The sequence below is a fragment of the Mus caroli genome, unplaced genomic scaffold (assembly GCF_978045245.1).
Source record: "Mus caroli unplaced genomic scaffold, Mus_caroli_1 scaffold_13, whole genome shotgun sequence".
NCBI classification, from domain to species: domain Eukaryota; kingdom Metazoa; phylum Chordata; class Mammalia; order Rodentia; family Muridae; genus Mus; species Mus caroli.
The window spans coordinates 59,501,512-59,528,059 of NW_028227268.1; positions in this window are offsets into that span (position 1 = coordinate 59,501,512).

The window sequence follows — 26,548 nt, forward strand, 5'->3', positions numbered from 1 at the left end:
AGCCTTTACCCATTCATTAAGCCATATCACCAACCAGTATTGATTCTTTTAAAAATTGTTGTATTGAGATCTATTTAATATTATAAATGTATAATTCAGTGATTTTGCAACCACACTGTAAGTCCTCTTTAGGGAAGTTCTATAGTGTAATAAGATCCATCATAAGTACTTGTAATAGCCAGCAATTATTGAGTGAGTTACTCTGTTTTGACTCCGTCACTTGTAGTAACAGAGATTATATTGTTGTCCCTTCAAACCATCTCACCAATGAAGGAACTAAGTCATTCTAAGGAGGGGGGGGGATGTTTACTGTTCCAAGTCACTCAGTTCCTGGGTGACCTTGGATCAATTATCTGCCCAAGATTTGAATTCAAAGTATCTGCCTTTTAGCCTATGCACTGATTTACTATACTGTCCTGGCTTCCATGTTCATAAAGAAATGTCATGACAGTCTTTCTGTTTTCTACAAGATATACTGTCTTCTCCCCCCTTCCCATCTCTCTCTCTCTCTCTCTCTCTCTCTCTCTCTCTCTCTCTCTCTCTCTCTCTCTCTCCTTCCCCCCACTCTCTCTTCCTAAGTGCTAGGATACAGATGTGTGCCACCATACCTGGCCCATATTTCCTTCTACTTCCATGTGTTCACATGTTATAAATATTTAGGAACTTTGAGTAATTAGCTGGTATGAATTGGTATTCTGAGGTGTGCCTAGAAGAGAGGCACCGAGATGCTTAGCAATGCTTCTGCTAATAATAGCAAATGCACTTCCTGGATGGAGAGTGTCATACAGTGAGGATCAAAGTGTGATAGGGAGGCGGACTGGAGACCAGCCAGCCTTAGAGCAGAGAATTGGCTCCATATGAACGCCTTCTAAGGAGGAGTATTAGGTGGGAGAATGATTATTGGGGAATCTTGGTTATTGGGGAAGAACAGAGATATCTCACATCTGTTAGAATGGTTGTTACCAGAAAATCGCATGATCGCACATTGGCAACATAGGAATCCATGCGCAATGCTGGTGAGGACATAACTAAGCACATTTGTTGCAAAGGCACTACAGATGTCCTTCAAAACATGGGAGGCTACTAAAAGGTGATCTCGTGATCCATATTCAAAGGAAATAAAGTCAGTATGGTAAAAAGACATCTTCATGCTCATATACACTGCAGTATTAGCCATAACAACCAAGATATGGAAACAACCTATGTGTCTATTGATAGATTGATACACTAACAATGCACTTTTCTAAACAGTTGCCTACTTATCCTGAAAGAGGAAATCCTGCTATTTGAAGCAACTTTGGTGAGGCTACAGAGTTCTGCTCAGGAAAGTAAGGCAGGCTCAGACATTAGAAAAATCTCAGGCATATGTAGGATCTACAAAAATTAATCTCACAGAAACAGAGAGTGGAATGGTACTACCCAGAGACCAGGGAGGGCAAGGACGCAAAGCAAGGTTAGTTAACAAATATGTTATTGAAGTTGCATAGAAGGAACAGAAAAGAAAATGCCCCCAAATGGAAGATATATAGGACCCAGGAGTCTGTGTGTTTAGATACATCTCATCAACTTGAGTATCAGAGGAGCTGGTCCTCGAAGTAAAATGATTTACTCCAGAAAGCTCTCACCAAGAGATACATTGAAAAGAATTAAGCTTTGGGGTTGGCTTGTGGGGCAGCATCTGTTCATGTTTGTAAGGCTGGGGAAATGCAGTACTTCTAGACTCACCATGATGAAGATGCTAGCTTCTGAGAACTAGGCAAGTCCTCTTTTGTAGGGATTCCATTTGTTTCTGTGTTTACTGTGACACTGAGGATGGACCCCAGGGCCCCGTGTGTGCTAAAAGACCATTCTTCCACTGAGCCATACCCTCAGCACAGATTGTCCACTTCCACAAAAACCAACCAAACAAACAAAAAGATGACTTCATGAGGAAAAACATCTAGAATTGGTTTTTTAGGTTATTAATTAGGAAAATAAAAACAACCCACTGTAGTAGAAGTCATTCTGGGTGGTTTCTGTAGGGTTTACAGTATGTACTTCAAAGAATGTGGCACTGTCACCAGGAATGGTGTAACACTGCTAGCCCAGGAACCACTCCCTGGGGCCTGGGGGAGGTGAATTGAGGTACAAACACAGTCTTAAGATCACAGGCTCAGTGCTCCAAGCCTGCACTCCTCGGCTGGCCTTTCATGTAAGGTGGTCATGTAGACTCACACTCAGGTAAGGCTGCCAGGCAAATGCTGAGAGTTGTGTCCACATTTCTATCTTTTAAGGTAAAGTTTGTGTGTAAACAGTTCTGCCGCCTTCTGGAGTGCATGTCTGTCTACATCTGTCAACCAATAAGTTTGTTAGAAATGAGCTTTATGAATTTGTTCCATCTGCTTGAAGTTCTGGGCAATTCTAGGAGGTTTTTTACATTCCCTGCAAGGGCACGTGGCCAACTAAAATTAGCCCAGTGGGACTTTTAGGTATGACTCCCTATGGTTGAGTCAGACCACATTGTAAAGAAAACACTGGCTTAGAAAATGTAGACAGAGATCAGCCAAGTCCTTCCTACCCAGATTCACGGGCTCTAGGGACAAAGTGAGTGAGCTTTGGAAGTGTGTTGGGACCTGTTTCCAGGCAAACCCGGTCATGGCTAATGGAAGAGGTATGGCCTTGCCTAGATAATGCTGCTTGACAGATACAACATGAGACCTTCACTAGATCAAGCCAGCAAAATCTCATATGGACAAGTGAGGTGATCATGGAGGCTCACCCCTAGTTGAGTAGCTATTGGCAGTTTATGGCTGCCAAGAGAGGGTGCTTTCTCTATGGATGTGGCCCTTGAAAGGCTACCTAAATTTTAATAAATGGCCTCACACCCATGAAGTAGCCTTTGAGAGGCTACCCATGCTCCAGTAGGTTTCCTTATACCTGTGCACATACCAGCAGCACTAGGTGGACTCAGTGGATTTAAACTAAAAGAGCACAATGAAGTGGGAGGAGGAATGTAGGGGGAAATGGGGGAGAATTGGAGGAGAGGGACTGGGGATGGACTTGGTCAAAATGCATTACATGTGTGTATGAAATTCACAACAATAAAAATAAGTTGCTAGGATAATGGAACACAGGCTGTGGGTTCAGCCATCAGGGCCACAGAATATACATATACATATACATGTATATGTATGTGTGCATGTGCATATGCATATATGATTGATAGCCAGGTAATAAAATGAGAAGCACAGTGGAAGCAGACTGTGGTGGTTTGAACAGGTTTGTCCCCCATAGACATGTGTTTGAATGCTTGGCCTACAGGGAGTGGCACTATTTGAATGAGTAGCCTTGTTGGAGTAGTTGTGGTTTTATTGGAGGAAATGTGTCACTCAGTGGGTGGGCTTTGAGGTCTCCTATACTCAAGCTCTGCCCAGTGTAGAATAGTCTCCTCCTGGCTACCTTGCAAATCAAGGTGTAGAACCCTCAGCTCCTCCAACATCATATTTGCCTGCTGCCACAACAGACTGAGCATCTGCAACTGTAAGCCAGCTCTAATTAAATGTTTGCCTTTATAAGAGTTGTCTTGATTATGATGTCTCCTCACGGCAATGAAATCCTAATTAAGACACAGACCATGCTGGCTTTTGTGAAGAATGTGAAGCACCCATCTTTCTTGCAGAGTTTTCACTGTTTCTGACCAGAGGAAAGGACACAGACAACATTCTCTCCTCCTCTGAGAGACCCACAGCAGAAATGCAGCTCTTCATTTTGTGCCTCTTTGAGAATACAGGGTTAGCAGTAGGTCCTTCAAAACAGTCCACGATGTTAGGAGAGCAGACTCCCTCACTCCGGAGAGGTGCAGCATGGAGAGCATGTGGAGCCAGGGCCCTTCCAAATTCAGTTCCCAGCAAGCAACAAGGAAAAAAAGGGACAACAACCAAGAAACATGGACTTGTTCTTGTTTTGCTATGGCAATTTGGCTGTTGAAATTGAAAATGACATTTCCATCTTGTTCCATTCCATGTACTATGACAAACACCCCAAACACTCAGTTACAGTAAACATTCCCTTCTCACAGTGTGCCAGTTTGGGCAGTCCAAGGTCAAGACACTGGCAGGTTCCATGTCTGGATGACTGGTGAGGGCATGCATTCTGATTGTAGATATTTGTCTTCTTGTTTCTATTTCTCATGGTGGAAGGAGCCAGGGAGTTCTTGGGGTCTCTTTTATTAAAGCACTAATCTCTTTCATGATGGCTACACTAGTCAGACTGAGAGAGAGAATGAGAGAGAGAGAGAGAGAGAGAGAGAGAGAGAGAGAGAGGTGCATGAGTGTGTCTGAAAAAAAAATGATACCGTGTTTTGTGTGTGTGTGTGTGTGTGTGTGTGTGCACACGCGCGCACAAGCGCATGCGCGTATGGATACACACACACATACACACACATACACGAAATCAGCTTGGTAGTCCAGCAGCAGTATTCATGCTAGAGAGATGGAGAACTCAGTGGCTGCTCATTCCAAGAAACTGGAGACTCCAGCTATTCTACTCCAGGGCCGAAGGCCTAGGCACTCCCTGGAGAGATGCGGGTGTTGAGCACAGGCTGAAAGGCTGAAGAAGTGGGAGTCTGGTATCTCTGGATGATGTCAGCAGCAACGATAGACACTTGGAAAGGAAATGGCTTGCACTGCTGCCTCCCTCCAGTTTCCTTTCATCCAGGCTGCCAGTTCCTTGGAAGGTATTGTCCACATTCAAAGGTGCTCTTCCCTCCAAATCCCAGGCACTATCACAAGTCAATCTTTGCTAAAATTGCTCTAGAGACACAGATAGGTGTTGCTCACCGGTTCCGTGGCATCTCTGTGTCTGGGCAAGTTGACCACTGAGACCAGTCAACACAATGCCTCCAACTTCCGGGTTAATCACCTCCCAAAGACCCTGTCTTGTGAACCCTCACCTTTGGGGTTGAGATTCAACATACCAGTGCGGTGGGGGCTTTGGCTTTGCTTCCCTCCTACATCTCTGACTGCCCATGGAGAATTTACCAAGGGGCTCTCAAGCATGCCTTGTTTATCATTTTGGTGCCACTCAGATCTTAAGGATTGAAGCTACTGTGTGCCAGCTCTGCTTGCTAATGCATACTTTTCTATCTGCGATAGACCCTTTTCCGACAGTGCCTGGAGCAGGGGCCATCATCACCAGATCTATTTCTCTAAGGATGAGGACCAAGATCCACACTGGTTCTCTGGCCTTGCACTAGGGAGACAGCCGGTACCTGCTGGGCTGGTAGGCCTGTGGCCTGTGGCCCTGGAAAATTAATCGGTCTTCCTGGAACTGAGCCAGCAAGCTTGGCCTTGTTGATACAAGTCAGCCCTGTAGTCAGTGTTCCTTGTAAAATCCCCATGTCTACAGGAATGCTTCATTTCAGTGGCGCTAGAAAGTGAACTTCTTGACACTAAGTCCATAGAGGCCCTCTGTAATCACAAGAGAGGTGTCACAGGCTGAGCTAGGTCAAGAGGTCATGACGAAAGTAAGACTCGTGTCATCAACCAATGTTGACAAGGACCCCTCCCAGAGTGGGGACACGGGAACAAGAGTGTGCCTTCCTGGATTAACCACATTTGACTTTCTCTCTCTCTCTCTGTTTTATGATTGTATGAAGGAGAATCTCCAGCAATGTTGCCCTAATCACTTCTGCAACTTCACGTACTCTCTAGCAGTGCTTCGTCAGGGTACCGTCTTTAAGAACAGTCCTTCCTCCAGTTTTTTTTTTTTTTTGGTTTTTCGAGACAGGGTTTCTCTTTATAGCTCTGGCTGTCCTGGAGCTCACTTTGTAGACCAGGCTGGCCTCGAACTCAGAAATCCGCCTGCCTCTGCCTCCCGAGTGCTGGGATTAAAGGCGTGCGCCACCACGCCCGGCTCTTCCTCCAGTTTTTGACAAGTGTTAATTCCACAAAGAAAGGATACTGCTGCATTATAGTGCCTAGCAGTCCTTGGGGTATGGGCATAGAACACCCAGCAGCTACGGACAACTCCCTAGTGGACTGGACACGGAAGATCTTAATTGAAGATGCTGAGAGGCACCCCTGTCACTTACTTAGCCTCCTTGAGCACAAGAAGCACAGGTTGGCTAAACACAGCCAGATCCCAGGGTCTCTGTCTCACACTTCATGCCTGGCATCCCATGGCTCCGGCTGCCTCTCTACAGTCCTACTTCCTGCGTGAAGTCACAGCTACCTCTATGCGCAATTAGCAGCACCTCTGCTTGTGGATGAGAGTCAGCAAATGGCAGTTTCTCTGCTTCTACCTCTCTACAATGCAGAATACCATGTCTAGCACACAGTTAGAAACAAAGACCTAATATACTGACTGACTGGCTAAACCTAACCGCACAACTGCGGATCACAGCCCCTCTGGACAAACTCTACACACTGTGCAACACAGTTGCAGTTTGATTCTCTCCTAGCCGTCCATGGGGAGCTCTTTGGAAGCTGGGAAGCTCCCTGTGTTTGCAGTTGTGAGATAGATAGCATCATCCACTGCCTTGCGTAACAGAACTTAGATGGAGAGAGATTCAGCTGGAACTTTCATCATCACGTAGACCAAAAGTGGATCTACTCCCTGGGTCTTCTTTCGTGTAAAGATGCACATTCTTCTCTGAGTCCCTTCCAGTTTCCCTATGTTGCCATGAACTGCTTAGGAAGCAACCCAAGGGAGCCTAATCCTCAAAAGGAAGAGTGGGAAGTAAAAGTGAAGAGGAGGTTGAATGGGTTGTGGTAGGCAGGGGCGGGAGCTGGGGATACTTATTCTCAGACCAACCAGTGGCACTCCTGTAGTAATAGAACCAGCACACTGAAGATTTGGGGGCTTCCTGTGCCTAATGATGTTCCTCTTGAGAAATTCCTACTGAGTGTCACAGGGGTGGATACATAGCTGGGAAAGCTGTCAACTATCAGGGTATTCACATTCCCAGGATAGCATGGCTACCACACGGTATAACGAGGCATCTCTGTGGCCCTTCCAGGTACTTCACCAGGTAGAGACACTAACATGCAAGGAAGACAAGAGAGCCACTCTAGCAGAAGCAACAGGGTAGCTCCAGAGAATATTTAGGTCTGGGTCAGCCCTGCCTGGAGGTCATCCAGTAGCCTGGACGGCAGCACAGTGCTCACCTGAATCCCAGTTTTGCTGAGATTTCCAATTGATTTCTAACATGACTATTCATCGTTTCCAACTCTCCCCTTTATTGCCAAGACAAGACTATTGTAAAGATGAGCTGAGATGCTCAATGGGGATGTAGTGGAGCCTCAGGGAAATAAGCAAGATGTAAAGCAGATAGGGATGCTGGAAAGGAAGGGACCCGGCTGGTGAGCTCTAGGGAGCCTGCATTCCTAGCTGCTTCCCAGCAGATGTTCAAGAAGCCCCCTTCTTCATCTTTCACTAGTACCTTCTCCACCTTCTTCTCTCCCCTTTCTATCACTAAACATCTGTGGCCACCTCCCAGTCTGTCCTTTGGAAATGGGAGTGCATAGGTATCTGCATTTAGAAAGCTTTTGATGTGTGTTGCCAAAGTCCGCCCCGAGAGTTCCAATTTAGCAATTTACACTCCACTGGCAGTGTATTAAAGGGCCCTCTCCCTCGGCCCCAGCTAACACTGGGGATTACTGTTCTTTGAGTGTTTGCCAATGCCTTGGGTTTGACATGGTATGCTATTGCTGTTTTAATTTGCACTTTCAAAATTACTTATGAAGTTAGTATTTTTCCATGTTAATTTTCAGTGGGCACTCTGTCGTTCATTGTCTTTGCTGGTCTGTGCTGTTTTACTTTGGGGTGTTTGTATTTTTTAATTGATATAGAAAGAAATGTGAGATGTGGGTTGTTTCTTTCTGCCATTTTCCAAGAAAAAAATTAGTCATTTAATTTATAATTCTTAAAACTCGTGTGCAGCCTAACACGTGCCTAATCATCAAAATAAAGAAAGCAACAAATCTTTTGCATCTTGACTTCTTTCTCACATTAAGATGAGCTGGGAACTTTCTGTTCCATCTAATCTAATAGAGATTTTAGCCCAGAGTATCATCACATTATACATTCTATAATACAACCCTTTATTTGGGAAATAATATTTACATCTGTTAGTTTTATAAGCAAATACAAAGAATTTAGATTTGTATATGCATGGACTCACCAGTTACAGGTCAAAGTAACAAAAATGTATACCTCTCTACTGACTGTTGGCAGAGTTTTTCTTGTCATAATTCCTAAAACAATGTAGTTTACCAACTGCTTACTCTGTTCATATATTATGCCTGGCATTGTAAGGCATTATAAATAATTTAATAATGACGTATATCTGCAGTAGATGGAAGGTTGTCTGGCGCTTATATGCAAGTACGACACACATTGTAGAAGGGACTTGAGCATTCTGAGAGTTGAGAATCCATAGAAGATCCTGGAATTGCACACACACACACCCCATAATGAGTGACGTCACACCCTCTGCAGAGTTCCCAGCACAGGGAAGCACTAAATTAATGTCAGCTCAAACACTATTTTAATAACTTCGATGAATTAACTCTGAGGCTAACTATTTTAATGCACACCAACAGTTATTTTACATCGAGTTTCCTGTAATTGAGTCTTTAATGTTATTCCATATGTTACATGAAATGAATTTTTCCAAGTGATTTCTTTTTCAAAAAAAATAAACTTTGGAAATATATTTTTAAAGTCTTTGGATTTCTGACCCTCTGTCTATTTCTCTTACATATAAAAGGAGCTGCAGCAGCATTTAACTATGTGTGGACACAGTATTTCTCCCCATGACCTGTTTTCTTTAATTCCATTACCCTTAGGAGAACACTGTATTTCTTTGTGTTTAATTTGCCCAGATTTTTTATCAGACACAGAATTTTTCACTTTGATTTTATAAAGAAAAGATTTACTGCAGTGGTTCTGGATACTGAACTTTTTCATAACTTTCTTCAAGGAAATGAGGTAAAATCTTGAAATGCATGGAGCTTTTGCAGAAAAAGAAAAAGTGTGTGTGTTTACGTGTGTTTACGTGTGATATGTATGTATGTATGTATGTATGTATGTATGTATATGTAGGTATGTGTGTATGTGTGTGCCTGTGTGTATGTATGTGTATATATGTGTGTATGTGTGTGTGTTTATGTGTGTTCATGTATGTGTATGTGTGTGTGTGTGTGTGTGTGTGTGTGTGTGTGTATCTGTATGTATGGTAGTGTATCTCATCAGAGCTACAGTTTGGAGGGAGCATGCTCACAGTGCAGACACGGACTTTACCTGTTCTTCCTGACTTCCTTTCCTGTGCTCTGCTCTGCCTCCTGCTTTTACTCTCAGCTCTGATTCTTCATCAAAAAATACAAGATGGGAAAGCTGGGGTGGTTTGAATGTGAAATGTGCCCCATAGGCTCATGTACTGGAACACTCGGTCCCCAGTTGGTGGCACTTATGAGACAGGTTATGAAACCTTTAGTAGCTAGATGGATGGATAGATAGATAGATTGATTGATTGATTGATAGATAGATAGATATGCAAGAAGGCAGGCAGGCAGGTAGACAGACAGACAGAGTGAGAATTTCTGGAGGTGTATGTCCCTAGGAGGTTTTATAGTCTTTCTCCACTTCTTATTTTCTCTTTCTCTTCCATGTGGATGAAAATGTGACCAACCAGCTTTCTGTTCCTGCCACCATGCCTTCCCCATGCGATGGATCTTATCTCTTTGTGTAAGCTAGAGTAAACCCTTACTTTCCTATGTTGCTTGTCTTAGTCATCACTGTATCACTGTATTGCTGTGAAGACCATGATCAAGGCAACTCTTATAAAGAATGTAATTGTGGGCTGGCTTTCAGATTCAAAGGCTTAGTCCTTAGTCATGATAAAGAGCATGGCTGCACACATGGTGGTGCAGCTGAGAGCTACATCCTGATCTAGAGAGACAGTTGGCAGGGGGTGAGGGGGTGGGGGGAAGATAGCATAAGCTTTTGAAACCTCAAAGCCCACCCCCAGTGACACTCCTCCTCCAACAGGGCCACACCTACTCCAGCAAGGCCACACCTGCTAATCCTTCTCAAATAGTGCCACTTCCCGGTGACTAAACATTCTAACATATGAGCCCATGGGGAGCAGTCTTATTCAAACCACTACATTGCTTTTGGTCATGGTGTTCCATCATACAACAGGAAAGTAGCTAATACACTGTGCTACCTCTTTCCTGTGGAGTTTTACAAGAACAAAGTGAAAACCCCCATTCAGAAACTCGAAGACACCCAACTGTGGCTCACAGTTCACTGGAGTATGGCTCACATACTCAGCTCTTGCTCTGCAGGTATCTGTAAGTCCATTGGGACTGCTGGAACAGAACACCATAGGTAGTGGCTTATCAGCAACCCACAGTTCTCACAATCCCAGAGGCTGGATGCCAAGATCATGACACTGGCAGCCAAACTGACTCATAGCTGTCTATCTTGACAGTACGTCTTCACATGGCCAGAAAGTCTCAGGACTTTCTGAGATGATCTACCTCCATTAGCAGTAATAATCCAATTCAGGGCCCTGAGCATGGAAGGTAGCCATTCGGACACTCAGGTACAGCTCAGCCATGGATTCACCTCTTACAAGCCAAAAATCTAAATCCCACTTTCTAACACCATCATCCCCAGGGATTAGATTTCAAGATATGAATTGAGAGAGCATATCTGGACCACACCAATAAGAATAGGAACACTACCCACTCCTTAAAATCCTAATGGTGAATCCTAGCACAGTCTTTGGGAACAGTGGGTGATGGGTTTCTATGTCTGCCTTCAGTGGAAGTGCTGTTAGCAGGCAGGCTCTGTTCCTGTTAGGAGTCCCTGGATACTTTCCCTGTGGGGACTTTGCTCTGTTCCTTCCAGTGTCCTCTACAATAGCAGACTGTAATTTCTTCCAAGCTGTTTTTGGTATCTTTCTGTATTGAGCCTTCGCCAGCCTTGTGTCATCTGTGGGTCTGTCTGACTGTCCCCAGAGGATGGGCTCAGATGAGATTTGGTTTCCAAATCAGTTTCTTCATACTGAAGCCTTGCTGCACCTCCTCTGTCCAGCCTGGGCTCTCAGCCTTCTAACCAACCTCCAGACCCTCCTTTGCTCAGACTTGCTCAGACTTGCTGGTTTCTCTGCTGAGAATCCTTATGCCTGCTGATCTAATTATAAAATCATAGGACCTTCCTCTACTTCTGCTTCTTTTTCAAAAGACACACATGCATCCTGGAAAATGAGCCCACTGCCCCAAAATAACCTGTCTCAGTGCCTGGTGTGTGCCTCGGGGAGGGGCCAATGCCAACAGAGACAGAGCTAATGCTAAATACACAGCACAGCGCTAACTTTTGAAATATTCCCAGGTCAAAATATAGTTTAAATTGGAAATAGCACTTGTTTCTCGGTAGAAAACAAGGCAAAGGAATATTCTAGAATCACATCTTTTTACTTGATTGTTCAGGTAGGGATAAAAAAACCTGAAACAGCATTGCTGGTGAGGGGCAGGCTTTAGGAAGCCTGTCATGTGATGGGCATTTCCAAAGATGTAGCTCAGAAGAATTCAGAGAGGCTTTGGAGACACATGACTTCAAGGAGTGGTGGTCCTCACAGCATCTTTCATGGTGGGTTTAGAGTCCAGAAAACGTGGGGATCATTTTTTTTCTTGTCTTTAATTTTTTTTCTCCCTTAACGTTTTTCCTTCAGCAGGGGCAAAGGCACCAGGTGAGGCCTCGCCCTTGCTGTGTGGTTTTTCCTCAGCTGAGCTTTGTTCTGTCCTCTCTTTTTTATTTTGTCTATTTTTTAAATTAGCGTAGAAAATAATGTGTTATCGCATTCAAATAAGTGTGCTGTGCTTTTGTTGACCCCTCCCCGACTCCGTGCCCTGCCCAGCTTATCCCCCTGCTCCTCTCCATAGTCCCCTTTCCACCCCCTGTCACTTGTATGCTATCAGCCTTCTTAATCCCACTTTCTTCCTTAAGACCTCCTTTCCCCTCTCATGGGCCCCTTGGTGGTTTATATAACTTCACCCTACCCCATATACATACATTTATAAAAACTGAAACCTGAGCTACTTCTGAGAAAGAAGAGGCTCTTTGCCATTCTAAGTCTGGTTTACTTTATTTAATATAATTTCCAGATCCACCAACTATCTGGAAACATTTTTTTCTTTATGGCTGAATAGAATTCTAGTGTGTCTATGTATTATGATTTTAAAATTTTGACAGAATCTTTCTACTAGACAGGATCTCTTGGTTACAATTTGCTTTGTAGATCAGTCTGGCCTCAGACTCACAGAGATATGTCTGTTTCTGTCTCCTAAGTGCTGGACCACCATCAAGCTGTATTACAGTTTCTTTATCTATTCATGCATTGGTAGACATCCAGGCTGGTGCTGTGAATAATGTAACAATGAATATAGGTATATAAATATCTCTACAGAGGGATAAGAGTTCCTGGTATATGTCTGGAAGTAGTTCATGTATGCAGGAAAGCACACGTAAGCACTCACAAGGTGCTATTCTTAGATTTTCTTTTTTACTTTGTACTTTAAAGATATCTCTTCTATTGTATGTATATGAGTGCTTATCTATATGAATATGTGCATGTGCATGAGTGTAGACATGTCCTAAGGAACCAAAAGAGAGCATCTGATACCCTGGAGATTACCCAGAGTTACAACAGACAGTTGTAAACTAACATGTAGCAATCAAACCTGGGTCCTCTGCAAGAGCATCAAGTGCTCTGAACCTCTGTGCCATCTCTCCAGCCCCTGGGTTTTTGTTTGTGTGTTTTGGGTTTTTTGGTTATTGTTCTTGGGGTTTTGTTTTGTTTTGTTTTGTTTTTTAAGAAACCTCCATACTGATTTGCACAGTGGCCACACCAGTCTTCTCTCCTACCTGCAGTGAATATCCCCCCGCCCTTTCCACATTCTCACCATCATATACTGTTGTCGGTTCTCTTGATAAATACCATGACACCTGAGGTAAGATGGAACCTTGTGTAGGATTTGATTTTCATTCTCTCTGCGGTGCCTTTGAACATCTTCAGTAGCATCGGTTGCCCATCTCTACTTCTTCTTTTGAGAACTCTATTCAGGTTCTTTGCCTTTTTCAACTTTCGTTTTTGAGACAGGGTCTCAGTAAGTTGTGCAGGTTGACCTTGAACTTTCAATCCTCCTGCCAGGCCTCAGGTGTTGGGATTACAGGCCTGAGCCACCAGGACCCCAGGTAGGAATCTGTGACACATCTTCCACCCTTGCCTGTGGTGCACTCTGCCTTAAGTAGAAAAACTACAGTATGCCATTGGAGAGTTAGAGCAGAGATCTGCCTTAAACACTCCTGTCCTGTCTCTGTGAGGCCCCAGTAGGGCCCAATCCCTCAGTCTCATTTTGTGAAACATGATTTTGAATGATTTAGCTTTAAAAAAAAATAAAGTTATGTTTCTGGAACAGGGACACCAACATAACCCACAGAGGTCTTGAACTCATTATCTGCTGTCTCCCAAGTGCTTAGAGACAGGTGCCATCTTGCCTAGTGCTAGATTTTTTTTTAATCTTCATAAGTATCTTTGTCAGAAAGAAGAAGAGATTGCATCAAAGCTTGTTAGTCAGACTCCTTTGGGGACACTTGCCTGGCTTGTGTGGGGGTGTTTGTTGGGGAGGGGTGTCTATTTGTACAGCTGACAGATACTACTGGCACTACTGTGATTCAATATTCTTTTATTATTCCAGTAGCAACTCTGAGACTACTAAATGCTAAGTGCCCACTTCTTGTCCCTGCTCCTGGAAGTCACACTCCATCTTCTTTCTCTATGATCTAACTTTCCGAGGTCCTAAGACTCACACAATATTTGCCTCTTGTGTCTAGCTTCTTCCACTTAGGGTAAGCAGAGGAGTTGCGCATCCTAAAAGCTGTGGGTGAAATGTCAACAGGGAAGCTGGACTCTGCGTCAAGCACCAGTCCTCTCCTGCCTTCTTCTGGGACTGAGCAGCTCAGTATCTGTAACAGACAGGCTCGTATTCTTCTTCCCACTCTGAAACTCATCCACTGCTGTCTTCAGCGACAGTTCCTCCTATGGTATGACAGGAGGCTGTGACATCCACCTGATAAGTAGTCAAAGCTCATACCGAGATACACCCTTCCAGGTCTGCAGAACCTACAACATAGCCAAAAGCAAAACACCCTGATTGGATCCACCAGGACCTAAGACAAGAGAGCCACAGGGTACACCATCATAGAAGAGTTCAGTTAAGGCTCCTTTCTCCTCAGACCCTCTTATGGCTAAAATGAACTAGTAGTGGAGACCAGAATGAGGGCCTGCGAGGCAGAGGAATTTGTGACTGGCTTTGTTGTCCCCTAAGGTTTTTGCTTTAACAAGAGCACATCTCATGCTAATTCATGGCATTTTCAGACTGGTTTTCAGGAGGGGAGAAGGGCAATCATCACATTTGGACAGTGAACCCTCATCTCTTAGAGCCCTGGCTCTCAGACTGGAGAGTGTCACTCGGAGACGTTTATCACACTGGGGATAGCATCTACCCTCAGAATTTCTGCTGCAATGGGCCCTTATGATAACACCGTTTCTTTTAGAGACAATCTTACTACGTGGCCTTCTTTGGCCTTGGGTTCATCATCCTCTACCTCAGCCTTCGTGCTAAGGGCACAGGCATGGCCACCACACCCTCCTTAGCACTGACATTTCTAGCATGTTCTCAGGTAACAATAGTACAGGTTCAGAGACTTTACTCTGATAACTTTCATGGTTTTAAGAGAGAAAGCTGCCTTCTTATCAGAACTTCTTCTGGAATATGAATTCAGCAGCCTTTCCACCCATCTGAGCTGGGTAAGGAGCAGAGACTCTAGGACCATTTTAAGAAGCCTTCTGTGAATGCTCTTTCCTAACACATGATGTTTCTTTTTCTCCCACTCTGAATAAAGGGACAAATGACCAATAGATTTTTGGATCAGGACAAGAGATTTCTGGCAACTGCTGTCCTCCACTAGCCCTGAGGTGGTCTGTGGAGATCGAGTCATCTCATCTGCTGAATCTTTATCCTTAAAGGTTTCATAGCCAAGCACATTCTAGAAGAGGCAGTCTCCTTAGAATGCCAAGCTTTCACCACATTCACCACAGACTCAGCCGTCAGGGGGCAGAAAGCTTTCATCCTTATAGAGCATTATTTAAAAGCTGTTTCCCCTGGATAGGGACATAGATGTGACCATATCACTCTATTATGGCTGCCACTGTTCTATGCATCTCTGCCTTCCTAGGAGAGCTGTTTTCCTGGGAAATAGCAGAGGAGGCTGCCAGTTGTTACAGACATCCTCACACAAGACACCACCCTGCAATATGCTCCTCTCTGTCCTCCAAGCCACACACTGGAATGACTGTGTCATCAAATCCTCAATCAAGAGGACCACAGAATGATCATAGAACTGTGTTGGGTAGCACTAGGAGAGCATCAGAAACCATTATACACATTTACTATAGGACCTACCTAGATATATCCCTCCTGATCCTGGACATCCTTTCCATTTCTCAACTAGAAAACATATTTCGAAGTGTGTAGCAACAGAAAAGGAGGACCCATAAGCCACAGCAAAACAGGAAATCTTTCTTCCAAAACTCAAGACAGAGCTAAGGAATGACCCTGCAAGTCTGCTCGTGGGTACATACCCACAAATAAATGGCATCTGTAGACCTGAGAGCTATCTGTATCCCCGTGATTACTGCTGCACTAGTCACAATAGCCAATATAGAAAACCAATATCTGTGTCCATCAGTGGGTAAATGGCTTACAAACTGTGGTGTGCACACAATGGGATTTGAGTCAACCATAGAAAACACAGATCCTGTCATTTGTGGCAGCCCAATGGGTCGAGAGGATGTGATGAGAACAGAAACCCACCAGCTGCAGAAAGATAAAGATACGATTTCACATGTGAAATCAGAAAGATGATCTCAACAGTGGTTATCAGAGGCTGGGCCAAGAAGTCAAAGGAAGGAGGGGAAAAGGTTGGCCACTGAGAACAAATTACACTTAGGAAGGATAGGTTTTGGCATTCTGTGGAACAGAAGCATATCTGTAGGCAGCTACTGAAAATACAGCTACAAGAGAAGGCTTAGAATAGTTCATCACATACACACACACACACACACACACACACACACACACACACACACAAAACAAACAAAAACTGGTAAGTGTTCTAGGTGAGGACCCTTAGATCATTTCAGCAAGTTTGTATGTGCTAAAGTTATTATTTTGTGCCAATTAAAAACTGTCAATGGGAAAGGCTGTTTGGAGGCAAAGTGTTTGCCTATCTTGTGGCAAGCCTGAGTTTGATCATCAGAAATGCAAAAAACAGAACCAACACCAAGCATGGCAGGACAGATAAAACTCAGACTACTGGGGCAGGAGAGAGAGAGAGACAGAGAGAGAGAGAGAGAGAGAGACAGAGAGACAGAGAGACAGAGAGACAGAGACAGACAGAGAGAGACACACAGACACAGACAGAGACACACAGACACAGACAGAGACACACAGACAGAGACACAGAGAGAGAGACAGACACAGACACAGAGAGACAGAGATATGAAGTGGACACAGGTAAGACCAAAGTGACTGAGCAAAGCACACGAGACTAAAATCAAAACCACAGAGAAATAGAAATTATGGAAGGTGCTGAATGCAGAGAGTTACTGAAATGGCTTGGCCAGCTGGGCTGGGGCAAGGCCCCTTTGGAAAGTTGTAGAATTGGTTTTGTTGGGTAAAGCCTCAGCTTTATGCACACAGCCTAAGGCAGGTAGAGGCAGACTGAAGTTGAGCCAAGTTTCCAAGCAGTGGTTGGAAGTCTGTGCTTCCTGAGAGACCACAGTCCTCAATAACTAAATTAGGGAGAGACAGTGAGCTGGTGGAGCAGACTGCGGGGGTTAACTCAGTGTGGTGAGGCGTTCTGACACAGACTCTCAGAAGAGCAGTCTGTGCCGGCTTTTCCTAGGTGAAGGGCTTAGGCTTCTGCACCCCCACCCCTGAGGTCAGCCTACCCTGGCGCATGCTTGCATCAGAGTCCTCCCTGATATGTGTGGTCAGATCACTCATCTTCCTTTCCATATTCAGTCCTTCCCATTAAAGTGCTGTCCTTGGGCTTGCATGGATCGTTTCCTCACTTCATCTCCTATATAATGGGGCCTGCATCACTCTATGAACTCTATGGAGGATCCCAATGACAGCAGGATTTTCAGCCCATCAACTTGCTTTTAGCATTAAAACAATGAACCCACCTGCTGGTGACAACCAGACTCTCCTGGCCCACTATAAACTGTAAACAAAGTTGCTGGGGACAGAGGACATGAGAAGGACCTAGGCAGTCTAAACTGAGCACTGGTTTCACCCTAAGCTGACCGCTGGCTTGGACTTGAGCAGACCACTGCAGGGTTTCTCTGTGTAACCCTGACTGTCCTGAAACTCACTCTATGAATGACAAGCTGGCTTTAATCTACAAGAAAGGGTGCTGTCAAGAACGACCAGGTAAGCTCATCTATCATCAGAGAGAGATGGGAACCCATTCAGCACATGCTGGATCTTGTCTTTTCTAGGGGTTGAGATGTCACTGTAAACGGTCTGAATTTTGTCCGATATCTGTCTAAATGCCAAATGATCACCACATTCCTAACCTGTGAGTGAGAAACTGGTTGAAGTCAGGGAGGCTTTTGGGCCTCAGAGGACCAGTGCTCTCAGGAGTTACTTTGATGGGGGTCAGGAGGAGGGCACTATTTGTCTCAAGGCCCACTTTCAGGGGAAATGAGGGTTAGAGAGGGAGGAGAGACTCAGGAGGCCGTAGTGTGTTATAGACTCCATTCTTCCAATCATCCACCTGCTCTACCTTCTCCTCCTCCACATCCTTCTTTTTTAAAATCTATTTATTTATTTATTTATTTATTTATTTATTTATTTATTTATTTATTTATTTTTCAAGACAGGGTTTCTCTGTGTAACCCTGACTGTCCTGAAACTCACTCTGTAGACCAGGCTGGCCTGGAACTCAGAAATCTGCCTGCCTCTGCCTCCCAAGTGCTGGGATTAAAGGCGTGCCCCACCACTGCCTGGCCACATCCTTCATTTTAAAAGGTTGTTTGTTTTGTTTTGTTTTGAGATTGAGTTTTACTATGTAGCTCAGGCTGTCACTGGACTCTGATTCTTCTGCTTTTGCCTCCTCGGTGCTGGTACCAGAGCTGCCACACATCAATTATCTATTATCTATCTATCATATGTTTGTCTGTCATTTATCTGCCACCTATTATCTACTTACCATCTTTCAATAATCTGTTAATCACCTACCCAACCACTTATCAATCACTTATCAATCACCCATTAATCATCTTATCTATAGATCAACCACCTATTATTTCTCTATTCTCTATCATCTATCTAATATATCTGTCAGGTGGTGTAATTGATATCCATTAAGACAAGCACCATTTATTAAAATACCACCATTTGTACATACAGTTATGATACTGGTTTGCTTGCTTAATGAGGAAGCTTATGAAACAGGAAAATAAGAAAAATTAGAAGACAAGAGAAAGGAATGGGGCATCCAGTAGAGCCTTGGTAGGAAGTTCATGTTCGGGTGTGTCATGTAGACTTTGTCATCTGCTTCCTAGACACCAGCGAAAAGAAGTGCAACCTAACTCTCAAATGATTCAGAGGATACTTCATTGACAAACCATCCCAGCTAGTTCAGAAAAACATGCAAGATGGAGCAGCCTTGGTAGGCAGGTGATACAGGTTTGGGTCCCGAACAAGCGTTTGTTAGATGCTACATTCATGTAGCACTTATACAAACTAAGCATTTGATAAGGCACAGTATGAGCATTGCATTCTCAGCCAACACGACGAACAACAGAATCTGACCATCCTGGAGTGAGAAGCTGAAGACCAGAAGTACTTAAGCCAGACTGAGCCATCCAACTTCACCCGCCCTTACGGCTGCGTTGTCCTGCAGTCTGCTCCGTGTGTGTCTTGGTTGAAACATGCAGTGGATCTCTCGTGGCTTGCTGCTTCTTTGGAAAGAGATTTCTCCCCAAAGAATGAAAGCTAATTACGGATGGGAGTTAAAGCCTTAGTTGCTGCAGCCCTTGGTGGCTCTTTTCATTTCAACGCTACCCAGCAACGGTTTCTACTTATTTATTCAGTCTTTTTTGGTTGGCGATTAGTGAGAAGTCAAAATTTTCTTCTTAAGGAAGCAATAATGAGAAATGGATAGATGTGCTTCATGACAAATGCCATTTCACACTTCCCTTTGCTCCAGCATCTTGAAATGACAATTTCTAATAAACAGTGGGGACTTGGTAGTCATTTTTTTATTGGTAGATTCTGGGCTGTAGGATTCACATCTCTGCTTTAAACAGCACAACATGAGCTGTTTTCAAATATTTATTTATTGTTTTGTTTTGACACCTGTGTGTGTTTGTGTGTATGTGTATGTGCGTGTGCATGAGTATATGTGAGAGTATGCACACGTGGGCACACACACTCTCACAAGTTCCCTAAACCCACATTTGGAATTCAGAAGATAAATTTTAGGAGATAGCTCCCTCTTTCCATCCTTTTATGGGTTTCAGGGATGGAACTCAGGGCATCAGGCTTGCAGACAAACCTTTTATTCATCGAGATATCATGTGCTGGCTGCAACAATCAGCTTAACAAATGATACTTATAGAAGTAACTAAACAGCGTAAGGGAAAGGGTTGCCCTGGGTTCCACAGAGACTGGGAGTCCCCATGAGCAATGTGCTTTAGGATTAGGGCCCTGAGCTGTCTCACGAGAGGAGCACCTGTCAGTTACTGTGATGGGAAGCGTTAGTTTGCATTCTTCAGTTCCCTGTTGACTGACTGCATTACACCCAAGCAACACGGTTCCCACACTTGCTAATCTGTGGATTTCCACTGACAGATAATTAGCCTAGACAGCTAGAATTCAACACAAAATGAGCTAGTCTTCAGAAATTACAACCGGTGTCTAGGGGTCAGCAACTCAGTTCTGGGCCCCTCCATTCCGTGTCCAGCAGAACTCATCTCCGTCTGACTAGTCTATTGACACATGTGCCCACTGATGCCCTGACTGCGAGATGTTCCCTTGACAACCATTTAACGTTGAGGTGAAGTCTCGAAGGAGGGAGCAAAGCCTGACTGACTCTTGGAATCCCAGTCTTACTCATATGGATGAAGCCAGGCTTGAGGGAGTTTTATAAGGAAGCTAATGGGTTCTGAGGAAGGCTGAAGGGAAGGTCCAGGACTCCTCCCATCAAACCCACACTGCCTCTCCAGGAATGTTTGTTTATTTGCAGCTTGCTGCTTGGGGGCAGTGAGCATGCAGGAGCCTAGTTATTTTCTTCTACCAAGTTTCTGGCGTCTCCCCACAGCTTCTCCCTCTAGCTTCTCCCTCCCTTCCCCACCAGCCTTCTGTCTGGTTTGAGTTTATTGTCAAAACACGCCCAGCCAAATTACTTGTCTGCAGACATTTTTGCTGGCCTTGGTGTATCCGCAGAGAGCTGCTAACGATCACCCTTCCTGCCTGCTCTTGGTTCATCCTCAGAAAGGAACTGCTCATTATCCTCCTCCACTGCAGGCTGGGATGTCTGGAAGCTGTCAGGCAGGCGGGATTCCCGCAGCTGTGGGGCTGGAGTCCCAGCATCTTCTGCTGGGCGCCCAGTCAAATCTCCACCGGAGGCAGCAATCAGCCCCAGGTCCTGGCTCCTGCTCCTTGAAGCATGGGGGAGTCTGGGTAGGTGGGGCCAGAAAGGGGATACTTTTGCTCATAGCTGGCTCCCTGAAGCTCCATCAGGACCAGCTACATCATTTTTGGGGGCCAAGTACAAAATGAAAATGTGTAGTCCTTTGTACAAAAATCGAAGAGAATGGTGCCTTTCATCAGTGATCTCTTTTTCCATTTGTCATGATTTTTGACTGGCTCTTTAAAAGTTTTAAACTGTGAGCATATGATTTAACACTTTTTGTTGCCTTATGGAAGGCCAGTTTTCAATGCAAATGTAAAAGTCTTTGACCCCTGTGTGGAATCGCCAAAATGGCATTTATCGTGGCTAGATGGTAGACAAGTGTATGCAGTGAGGGCCCCATGCAAGTCAATCAAGGGAGAAGCAAAAACACACAGGGACATACATTCATACATACATACATACATACATACATACATACATACACACACACAGACACACACATATAGACACAACACACACACCACATACCACATACAACACACACAACATACAACATACAGCACACACAGAGACATACATGCATATACAAACACACACAGATACAACACACATACACACACACAGGCACACAGCCTACCTTTCTCTTCCTGGAGATAAAGGACAAAGGTGTTTTACTTCATTTATGTCATTCATTTCAGCATCAATGTTTGACTAATAAGAGAGAATCATAAACTAAGAGAGAGTCAAAGAGGGCTCCTTTCAGGGCTGAAAGGATGGCTCAGTGGTTCAGAGCATGTTCTGCTCTTACAGAAGATCCAAGTTCAATTCCTAGCATCCATGTTGGATGGTTCGCAAGTACCTGTAACTCCAGCACCAGGAGGAGCTGACGCTTCTAGTCCAGGTGAGCACCTGCACTCACGTGCTCACACACACACACACACACACACACACACACACACACACCACATCATTAAAAATAATAAAAACAACTTATTAAAAGGTCCAGGATACACAACAAGCTGTGCCTTCTTCCTGCACTTGTAGCAAGTTCTGACTTGACAGATCTGTCAGTACCTTTGCACAGGTGGAAGTAAAGCACACATGCCTGGCACCCTTTTGATCTCTCTGGCTCTCATGCACAGCAGGTAGATCAGAGTTCAATGCTATCGACTTGGTGTGAATAGAAAGCACCTGGCCTTTCTCCTCTCACCCATGACTCTGCTCCTTTGTCCCCTGTGACTTTATTTACAGGAAGCAAAAGACAAAGACAAAAGGAAGAATTACACTGCAATGGGATGGGCTCCCAGAACAAACATGAGGTCCTCTCAGACATGGGCCCTACCGAAGAGATAGCTCAAGTCACAGGCACCTGAAACAGTGCCTACCCCTACTTGAACTCTTGTACCCAGGCTTCACTCTGAACTATGCCAAGAAATAGAGGAGAGGCAGTAGGAATGGCTGGAATGAGGAAGGCAAGAGTTGGGAGTAACCAAGTCTGAGAGAAAGGAAGTTTCCACACCATTTGCGAATTAGAATAACCCAGGCGACATTTTAATCTCCAGTATTTACTTAGATCTTAACTAATCCTAAAAGCCTAATTTAGTAGGTGCAGCTCTGGTCCAGGCACAGTTCAGTCTGGGAAGCCTGACCTGTCCTTGTGTTAGCTCTCAGTAAGGGGTTATCTTATCTAATTGCTTTGACAATGTATAATGGACAAAACGAGTAATATAGACACTGCCTCTCTTTTTTCAGGTAGAATGTATTTTCTGTCCCGTTTGGAAGTTATATGGCAAACTGTAAACACAAATGCTCACAGAAGACCAAGCTGCTCATTCTAGTACAGCCCTAGCACTCTGTGAGTTTCCCAGCACTAGCTGGGGGGTCCAAGGTCAGGTTTATGCTCAAATATACTTCTGGAAGACATAGAGTAATTTACCCATGTGTTTAAATAAGTTTGAAAGCTTCACTGTTCAACGTGAATCTCTCAGGAATGAGAATAATCACCTCCAAATAGGACTTTTAGTAGATATTAGTTATTTGGATATTAATTAATTAAAAATTCAGCTCATTTAATATTTACAAACTAAAGGTCCCCCTTTGCTCAATCTTTTGATCTACAATGGAACACTGGTGCAAATATCCCTGAATATATAGACCACAGATATGTATCACTTGACTGGATATGGTCTAAGAGATGCACGCCCCTCTTCATGACCACTGGCACTGTGTGAGCAACATGAGGGTACTCACACTGGCTTGGTGTGACCTCTTGATGCAAAAATCCAAATACTTCATTTTTTTACTCCTAAAACTGGTTCGGAAAACTATGAAACTGTATGGCTTTAAGGTAAAATTTGTTCACAGCCCAGGGCTTTCATGGGATGTAAAGAGTTTTGAATCCTCAATGGAGGTGTGAGTACACTTCACCAAACAAAATCCAGGCATCTGCAACACCCCTCCACAACCACCCTGGCTCCCTAGGAAAAATGGGAGGAGAATCTGAGGGATGGCACCTTTTTTGGACAGCATCCCTGACAATCCAGGAAGCAGATTTTATGGCATATCACCTTGGGGGCTTCTCCACCATCCATGACAACATGAATTAGTTGAGGAATTCTCTTCCCAATTCTTTTAAAAATACTTTTAAATTTTTTGGTTTTTTTCTCCTTCACTACCCCAGAGACGGTGACCATGTATTTATTTACTTACTTACTTTAGGTTGACTTTAAATATCAGTTGTTTTTTAATTGTTTTTAATTTTTCATCTCCTCCCAGATCCTCCCCACGTCCCTCTTCCATTCAACTCCACGCTCCCCATCTAGAAAAATAAACAAGAGATAAAAGCAAAATAAAATAAAAACCAAGTGAAAGGAGGAGAAAAAAACACAAGCCATAAAAACACAAAATCAGAAATTATAATATACAAGCAAAAGATCAGTAAGAAAAAAAATGGCCAAACAAAGCAATATGAGACCAAAAAAAATATATCTACAAAAATACCACTGAGTTCATCTTGAGTTGGCCATCTACTGCTGGACATAGGGCCTACCTTCAAGTGTGGTTAATATACATAAACCCCACTCCAATTATCCCATCGTAGCCAATTATCATTTATTGGAAAAGGTTCCCTGGTCAAATCATAATGTGGTTCATGTCTTCAGATGTGATTCTGGCTGAGCAGACATGTTCTGAGATGCTACTGCAGAAACTCTTTTTTCCTTTGCCAGGTATCAACTGCAGATAGCTTCTGGGTTTGCCAGGTATCAAGTGCAGATAGCCTCTGGGTTAGGGGTGGGAGCCCTGTATCCACTCCCTGCTATCAGCACTGAGATTCCATCTGACTGGAACCTATGCAGGTCCTGCTTGTGCCTGAACAGTCTGTGTCAGTTCATATGTGTGTCAGTCCTGTTGTATCGTGAAGACAATGTGACCTTGGTGAATGAATATATTTTTAAAAAACAATAAAGTTACAATATCCATTTTAAAAGAGGTCTTTACACATTTTGCTACCCAAACCTCTGTCACTTTGAGACCAATATTCATTTATTAGGAAAGATTCTCTGGTCAAATCACTACATGGTTCTGTCTTCAGATGTGACTCCAGCTTATGCAGACATATTACTAATCTAGCTACCTTGGTGGGCCGATAGAGCATACTGGCACAAGGATGGTCTGAGTATAGCATCAGAGATCCCAGGCAAGGAGTGAGGAAGCCAAGGTGTTTTTCAAGAAGAGTTGTGAATGCAGTCCAGTGAAATGTTCTTTAAGAGAAAGGAACACACAGGATCTTTGGTATAGTGCCCCACGATAGCTTTATTATTAGTTATTGATAACTTAATCCTGTGCCTAGTTTATGAATTACAATTTCCCACAGGTATGTATGTATGTACGTATAAGAAAAAAATGCAGAAGAAACAGATGTCGATGTTATCTGTAGCATCAGGCATTCATTGTTGGCCTTGAGTGTATCCCCTGAAGGTAAGAGAATTAGCACGCATGATTCTCTTATTTATTGTGCTCGTTATTTATTATCTGTTTTCCCCAATGAGAGTGTAAGCTCCATGCAAGAAGAAATTATGATCTACTCATTCACTAAAGCATACCAAACATGGATATGGCCCTCACACAATTAATATTTATTCACCAGGAAACATTTGAAAAAAACCAGTGCTGCTGGGAAATTTTGCAAAGCAAAAGACAATGGAGAGCTGGTGGGACTGTGCGTCCTGTCTGCTCACCAAGTACACTTTCCAGAGATCTGGTTACTCCCCATCCTGGGTACCTGATGTGCCCCATCTCACAGGCTTACAGTACGACTGATGGTCATGTGGCTTCTGTGTTCACATTATAACCTCCAAATCCAGGGCCACAAATGGAAAGAAGCCTGTGTTTCTCTTTGTCCACCTACAAGGATGGGACATCAGGTTAAAATGTCATCGAGGGAATCTTAGCATCTTCCAGGTAATTTTGGTGAGCTAGTCAGAACAAAGGAATATCCTGGAGTTACTTAATGTCTTTCCAGAGGTTTGAAGAGGAAGTGTTGTTTTCACAATGAAGACCATCCCTTAGAAGAAATTAGCAGCCTCCTCAGCCCTGGATTCATTACCTTAAGCCCATGACAGGAAAATAAACACACATTAGAATGTCAGCAAGTAGAAGATAAATTCCACACTGTGTTCCCATGGCGTCTTAAATAGCTCAGGTATCCCATTTAATCCTTTCCTCGAAATAAATAAAGACTCTGTTAGTCTCTTATTAATTCTTAAAAAGCATCCATTACACTCAAAACACTATTTTCTGTCCATTACCTGATACAGTTGCCAAATGGAAGATTTTCACTCCCCACCCCTCCCCCCAAGCCACTTAATTCAGCCATCAGGCTGGAACAGGAAAGCAGAACATTCCAGAGTGACAATCCTTAAATCCCTTGAGAGCATCTTGAAACAGGCCGTGGCAACCTTTGGTGGGATGCAATGAGATCTTTACATGCAACTTTCAGAAACTTTTAGAGATCCAAGCTAAAGCTACACCAGCAGGCTGCTTTCCTGACCTTTACAACACAGCCACTAGTCACTAATTCCATGGCTCATCCCAGCCCCGGACAAAGGAGGACCACATCCCTCTTTAGGAATTATAAAAGCATTCTTTTCAGAGTCCTAGTAAAGATGGCTGCCATGATCCATGTAAGACTCCAGTAGCTTAGGTCTTTCACTGTCCCTAACTCTTCTTCCTCCTCAAGTGAAAGATGCAGGAAGGGAAGGAGTGGGTCAGAAGGAACACAGGGTACTCTGTTGGTCCCAAAGCCTTCTAATTCACCTTACAACTAAGGAGTGATAGAAAAGCCTCCTGCCTACTGTTATGTTGCGGCCTACATTATTAGTGCCTCTTCTTTTTAAAATTCAGTGTCGTAAGTCCTTGGAGCTGGTAACGTGGGCATCATTTTTGTGGTTAAGTACCTTGTCCCCTTGTGTCTTTAGCAAAAGAGTCAGGTTGAGGAAATGGATCAACAGGGAAAGCACTTGCCTTGTATGCTTAAGGACTGGAGTCCAGATCCTAGAACCTGCATCAGTGCCATGTGGGCATGGTGCCCCTCTGCAATCCCAGCCTCAGAAGCTATAGATAAGGGATCCCCAGATCAAATCGGCTATCAAGACTAGACATATCAGTGAGTTCTGAGTTTGACTGAGAGACCCTGCCTTAATGAATGAGGTAGAAAAAACCATTTAGGATGATTCTGAAATCAACCTTGGGCCTCTCTCTATACTCATGCATACCCAAGTTTATATGCAGC